This window comes from Panthera tigris, chromosome B1, assembly GCF_018350195.1.
Source record: "Panthera tigris isolate Pti1 chromosome B1, P.tigris_Pti1_mat1.1, whole genome shotgun sequence".
NCBI classification, from domain to species: Eukaryota; Metazoa; Chordata; class Mammalia; order Carnivora; family Felidae; genus Panthera; species Panthera tigris.
The window spans coordinates 45,832,707-45,839,839 of record NC_056663.1 but is presented as its reverse complement, the minus strand read 5'-3'; the positions used below and the strand labels follow the sequence as shown (position 1 = coordinate 45,839,839).

Here is a 7,133-nt window from a genome sequence, read left to right as displayed (position 1 = left end):
GCTACTTCCCTGAAGTAAATCGACCTTCAGTCGATGTAGCCCTAAATAGGAGCACAGAATTCTGCACCACTTGGTCCCATGTGAGGGATAATGTTTACTTGATCTCCCCCCAACAAAATTGTTCCATTTTTACTTCCATTCCTCTATAGCCACAACCATTTGCAGCTTGAGTGTTCTTAAGCTGGTGTTTATGTGCTTACACAGATAGCAATAAGGACCAAAAAAAAAGACAAAGAGATTGAACTCCACAAGTTTTATTTTTGATTCCAAACCAATGTCATGTTATCTCATGCCTTGCTTTTCAAAATGCGGTCCGTAAGCCAGTAGCACCTGCATTAGCTTCAAGCTTGTTAGAAATGCTTAATCTTGGACCCATCCAGAACTTCTGAATCAGAATCTGCATTTCTTTTAATATTTTTTTAATGTTTACTTATTTTTGAGAGACATAGGGAGATAGAGTGCGAATGGAGGAGGGGCAGAGAGAGAGGGAGACACAGAATCCGAAGCAGGCTCCAGGCTCTGAGCTGTCAGCACAGAGCCCGATGCGGGGCTTGAACTCACAAGCGGTGAGATCATGACCTGAGCCGAAGTCCAACGCTTAACTGACTGAGTCACCCAGGAGTCCCCAGAATCTTCATTTTTAATACAATCCCCAGGTGATTTATGTGAGCTTTGAGGTGTGAGGAACACTGTTTCTTTTCTTTCCTGCCTGACAAGTCCCAGAGAGGAACTCTGAATTCTCTGAACTGCCTCCGTTCTGTTGTCCACACATGATGGTGGGCTGGGTAGGTAGGTGTTCATTCTCACAAACATCTTTTTTTTTTAATTTATTTATTTTTAGAGAGAGAGAAAGTGTGTGTGTGGGTACAAGTGAGTGGGGAAGAGACAGAGAGAGAGGGTGAGTGAGACAATCCCAAGCAGGCTCCAGGCTCTTGGTGCAGAGCCCAATGCAGGGCTCGATCTTACAAACCGCAAGATCATGACGTGAAGTGAAATCAAGAGTCCAAAGCTTAAACAAAGCTTAAGTCCAAAGCTTAAACTGAGCCACCCAGGCACCACACCCCCAGCCATCTTTTCATCCTTGCTTTTATAAAAATTCTAGTTAATTATTGGCTATTACCAGAGAAACAGTCATTAGCTTCTGGGCCTCATTGACCAGTCTGCATTAGTGGCAATAAGCTTACATTCTGGAGAGAGGATCAGACAGGTCCAATAAGAAATTTAACATGCAATCGGTGCCTTTAATACTAAGTAGCTGGAAGTTTTGTTTCATCAACCCAGTAAAAACAGATAGAGCTCCCTGCTAAATTCTCTCAAAGTAAGGAGATTTCTCACCAGGTTTACTTGTTGGAGAAATACAATCCAGAACTTCAGACTATTCTGGTAGAGGAGGCAGCTTCTCCGAACTCTAACTCAGATTTATTTCAGGGTAAATAGCAAGGCAAGTGAGTGTTTCCTGTACGTTTGTCTCAAGGAAGGATTGTCAGGGGGTTTTACTGCATTGGTTGAAGTGGGAAGCCTGTGAAGTTTCTCATTGGATTTTACTTCCTGAGAAGACATCAGGTCAGGTTACTTAATGGTCTGTGTTAAAAAAAAAGAATAAAGGGAGTCACAAATTTGTAAAACAGATTTATGAAACACTACTTTTTTCTTATTAAAACATAACAATAATAGGACCTGGCATATTTCACTAACAGAATTTAACACAGATTGGATTTATTTTAAATCTGGTCACCCTCAATTTTTTAAAAATGTACCTATTATGTTATCTGACACGTATCCACCTCAAATCTTCATTCATTCATCAAGGCATTCAATTATTGTCTCTGTGCGCCAGACACGGTTTTAGAAGCTGTTTTCTTTCTTCTTTTCTCTGACTCTCTATTCTATTTTCCGTTCTTCATGCTCATTCACCCAAGGCCATTGGGTGAAAACCAATCCTTCCAAACTGATTTCACTCTATTGCCTCCCTCACTTAAGTCTGCCCTCAGCTGTCTGTTGCCAAGGAATGTGAAAGTCAGTGGAATAACAAGGTTTTCGCATTTTGGCTGACTTTTCACACAGTCCTTGGAAAGGAAAAGCCCCATGCTTTCTTTCTACTTAAGTCAGCTTTGTTTCCTGCCCCTGGCTAAACTCCACACTGAGTGATTTCAACTGCTAGAGGTTAATTTTCCTGTAATAGCCTCATTGTGATGGAGGGTTTTGGAAATTACAAAAATTAGATGCGCCACTAATTGGCCTGTCTGGTCTTGGAGCAGCTCCCTGGGTTATAACACAGTCAGAAGAGGCTGTATAGCAAGGCCAGATTTGATTCCCAAACCAACACTTACCAAGACAGTTAGATGTGAGGAACGAAAATTATTCCAAACAGAGCCACATTAAGTGTGTTATTCTCTTTCTTTTAATTGGAGGCAAAAGGTACTAGAGAGATTCATTCCATTCACTAGGACTTGGGGCAGTGTGTCAACAAATATTCCTGGACACCTGCTTTGCCCACTTGTGAGCTGAGCCAGCTCACAAGAGAAGGACACACTGCTCCCTAATCTTAAGGTGTTTAGCTTAGAGAGGGGAAACTATCAAATCACGTAGCCAAGTCGTGAGCTTTCAAATTTGCTCCAACAACAATTTAGATGTACAAAGAAAACGATCTTGATATTTTCTCTAATTCATTTGATTTTTCTTGTCACAAACCCTATCCCCCTGGGGAGTGGAGGCAAGTAAACCTCAGCCAGATAATAATAGTGCAATTGATTCTGACCGAAAATGTTTCCCCTTCAGAACCTTTGTTCTATGCAAAGTGCTCTTCCCCAACATAGCTGGCTGGCATAGGAGTGGTTTTGGATGATTCATTCAGTGTCTTCAGGCAACTGCTCATTCTTTAGACCTTACTCCCACCTCACTACTGCAAAATGGTATTTGGATGTGGGAGGCAGTTTAGTGCATTTTTATGGAGGTTTGGGAGGAGTCCTCTGATCCATTTGCTCTATTCTAGATCATCCAGCCCTGGATCCCCATGTGGGGTGGCCAGGTGGCTTCTGGTCTAGTCCCTCACTAGACCTCACCCCAGGAAGGGCAAATGGTTTTATCTGGCCTTCTGAGGGAGCAGGTGTTATTACCACCAGCCTCTGTCTTGAAGTCTTAGCCCTCCACTGTCTCTTTTCATGAACCAGGCTTTTTCCAGGCCACCTTTGCTCTCGACTTGGTTCATGGTCTGCTACATAGGAGCCCATCTATTAATATAAACTGAATGCCAGCCCTTCAGCTTGCTGCAAAATCCAATTTGGATATCAGAAGTTCAACTGAAACCCTTTCTCTTCGTTTGGCAGAATGGTAAGCAACACCGCTGAATTTGGATTTCTGAGCCATCACTTACTAGATTTGTGACCTTGGGTAAGTTCTGTAGGCTCTCTGTGCCTCAGTTTCTTCACCAGTAGAACTAATAATAGTACTATCTGCATCGTAGGGTTGTTGTGCAGAGGACAGGAGTTTGCACATGAAAGTCCTTAGAACAGTGACTGACACATAGTAAGCCATATACAAATGTTGACTATTATTATCTGAATTTCTCTTGGAACACTCCTAATGTATGTTTCTGGAAAGAAAGAAGGAAACTGTTGTGCGTTGGAAGGACAGGGAGTTGATGGGGAAGTCAGTTGATCAGGAAGTATAAGAAAATCGCTTAAATATATTTTCAAACTATCATCTCCTTATGATTTATATGAAAGGTAAGGAAAAACAGTATATAATTAAGTACTAAAGTTTATTCTGTGTATTGTAGGCACGGCCAGTATTCAGATACAGGAGAGATGAGACGAATTTTAGTCATGTATTCAGGGAGTTTTTATGGAGGTCCAGCATGAGAATGATTTGGGTGAAAAGATGGGGATGCAGAGCCTGAAAAGTTTAAATGGAAGGATCTTTAGGCAACATGTGAAACCAGGTGGGCTTTGTTATTGTCTTCGGTGACTTCCTGATTTCATTCCTTGGGAATGATTTCACAAGAATAAGAGGGAATGAACTAACAATGTCTCCTCTCAGGGCAGTACGATTAGGTTGAGTCTGCATAAACTTGAGTATGTGGCAACTGACAGGCTAACTGGAATGTTGATTAAGAGCTACCAGTGATATTTCTTCTGTAATCTGATTCCGTGAAGATGAGGTTTATTCCAAGACCTTTCTTCTTCCATTTTAAAAGAAATAGGGGGACTGGCGTGCTCAGAGCAACTCCAAAACTCACCAGTCTGTGAAGGGAAAGGTTTTCTTTTTCCTTTGTTCTGTTACCTCATCTTTATCTTTCTCCCAGCCCAGATGCTGACCTTGAAGACGCTTTATGTTACCCTTGAGTTTCCCTCAGGCTTCTCTTTGCCTTACAATGGACTCAAGTCCAGAATGAATCTTAAGTGATTTGCTAAGAAGAAACGACTTACAGGAAGAATATTGTGCAGCCCCTTCCTGACCTTAAATCCTCTTAAACCGCCAAGAACAGGACTGTGGTGCATTGAGTCTAGGGCTAAACATTACTCTTGGCAAATAAAAAAATAACAACAACAACAACAAAACATGAGTGAATATCCTTTCTAAAATTAACCGAGGCCTCCTGACACTTGCTGTGGCTTCTTTTATTTGTGTTTGGAGGATGCCAAAGGAAAGGTAATTGAGGAGTGGGTTATAATTTAATCACCCAGCACAATCCTTTCTTCTATTTATAGCCATGTGAAAAATGTGAGCAAGCCCTTCAGTGATTCTGCTTTCATTATGGGAAAGCCCAAAAATCAGGAGCCCAACTTTCTACCTAGAGCTCCAACAATTCCACTGGGCTGTAGTGCATTAAGCTTGATAGTCTGTGTTTGGGTGTAAATGAGTGTTACTATCTATATGCTTGCCTTCCTGAGAATCTCTCTAAAAATCTTATTTTTAGGAGGAGGAAGAAATCCATGGAGTAACGAAGTCTATCAGCAGGAATTCTAATCTCATTTTAGAATTCTTTAGAATCTGTCATTGAAAAGGCAGACTCACCAAAATTCCATCAAGGGGGCTTGCCAAAATCCCAGCAAGTGTCCTGAGAACTGCCAGAGGAACACTAGTTATTAGACAGATTTTAATTTGTGCAAATCCATTAACAAAAATCTCTAATTAAAAAAAAAAATCAATAGATGCCTGTGACATTAACCAGCAAAATCTAATAGAGGACCATTAAAATTTTTTTCTATTCAATTAACTTGAACACAACATGATGGACTCAACAGATACTTTAATTAGATGCATATGAAAAGAAATTTTGCAAAATTAAACAGACTCTCTATTTGCAACTGATATGAGGAGAACTGCAGTAAAAGATTTGCTCAAATCCCTAATGACTGGTAATTTCCTTGAGAGGGACATGAATTCTTAGACAACATCCTTACAAATCAATCCTTCCCCAAGAGGCTGTCCTTTGTCAAGAAGTAGAGCACTGTGCTGCCTGTTTCTTTTTCTGTTCTTTTTTTCTGGGTGAGATATTCATGTGGAAAGCACAAAAGGTACGCTTCCGGGGACTGTTTACCAGAATCACTATTCCATGCTCCTCACAGTAAAAAAATAGCCCCAAATATATGGCTCTAATTTACAGGGTAAACACGTGTCCAAGATTGTCCTAGACTGTCTCAATTTATGCCTGTTGCCTTGGCATAGTTATTAATAGCACTCTTTTTTGCTCTAAATAGTGTCTTGGTTTGGGCTATAAATTATACAGTCATCCTACTAATCCATCAACCATCCCCACTATCTATTTCACACTACTAAGGTACCCTTCTCAACTCTTGTCAGAAATACAGGATTTCCCTGCTCAAAGCGGTTGAAATTTTGGAAGTTAAGAAGTACTCATTGTTGTCTACACAAGAGGCAAGCAAGCACATTCATCACCCCCCTCCATTAGTTGTCTTCTTTTTCCACCCTGCCTCCCACCCCCAACTTTACCCTCAACTATTTTACATTTAGGATTAGTGTTAACATCTTGTGAGATGAACTTGACATAATTCCCACCATAGCAGTTTTCAAATCCTAGATGATTCTATTCTTTTTAACTTGAAGCATTATCTTCCTCACCTAAACTAATTGATATATTACACATACGGTAAAACATTGGATTGTGAGTAACTTGCTCTGAGAGTATTCCACAAGATGAGCAAACATTTCTAATAATATTTAACTTGATAAATGAGCGATGTCTTGAAATACGAGTAGTATTTAACGCTGAAGGTCACACGACAACAACTGAGCCAATGGTTCTTCTCTCTCTCTTTCTTACTGCAGGATTGTGAGCGATAGTATTCCAGGCTCAGATGCTGTGTCTCAGCTATGGTGTTTGGCAGAAATCACTGATTTTTCAGAACATTGGAGGGTGCCCACAACTGGCACTAGTGTATTTTTTCTGACTTCAAAGCATCTGTGGACAATCCTTTGCTTTTCCATACAAGAGTAAGTTTACGAATGCTTTTGCTTCATTCTAGGACAGGCTGCCTGCGATAGAGAGCTTTTCCTCTGCTACCTTATGGCCAGTTACATTAAATACAGACAAGAGTCTATTAATACTGTACTGTAGTCAACATCTGTTAGTGATAGTGAAAGTCATCTTACACAATAACCCTCCTCTCTCTTGTCTCCTTTCAAACCAGCCACGAAGGTTTTCAAAAGTAAGTGCAGGTTAATTTGTTTATTTTTCTTTATATTTAGTATTTTATTTATTATTTTGTATTATATTAAAGTATTGTAATCATTTTCCTATGAATATTTTGGGGTTGTGGAATGAATTCTCTGAGTTTCCATTATTTCTTATGAGGAAATTCGCTTTGATATACAAATGTTTTGGATTATAAGCATGTTTCCAGAACGAATTAGGCTCGCAAACCAAGGTTTTATTGTCCTTGGAATGGAAAGCTATACACAAAATGTTGGATTGTCCTTCTGTTAGCCAGTCTTCTCACTGACTCCCAATGATGCTTGCTTCCTGATGTTCACACTCTTGCGTGGGCTTGTACCAGGATTGGTTTTTGTGACCAGTAAATGATAGTTTGTGATTCTAAGATTAGCTAATAAAATTTTGCTATTTCCATTTTGTATGTCCTATTGCTGACCTTGTCTGTCTCTCAGATTAC

At 40.1% G+C, this 7,133-nt stretch overlaps 1 long non-coding RNA gene across 1 annotated transcript in view; it reads right to left on the bottom strand.

Annotated features, from left to right (window-relative positions):
• Positions 1-956: 956 nt before the first annotated feature.
• LOC122237905 overlaps positions 957-7,133 on the bottom strand; it is a 170,019-nt gene continuing 163,842 nt past the window's right edge. The window contains exon 4 of the long non-coding RNA XR_006216652.1: positions 957-1,581. This is a non-coding gene — a long non-coding RNA (uncharacterized LOC122237905). The remainder of the gene's footprint in view (positions 1,582-7,133) is intronic.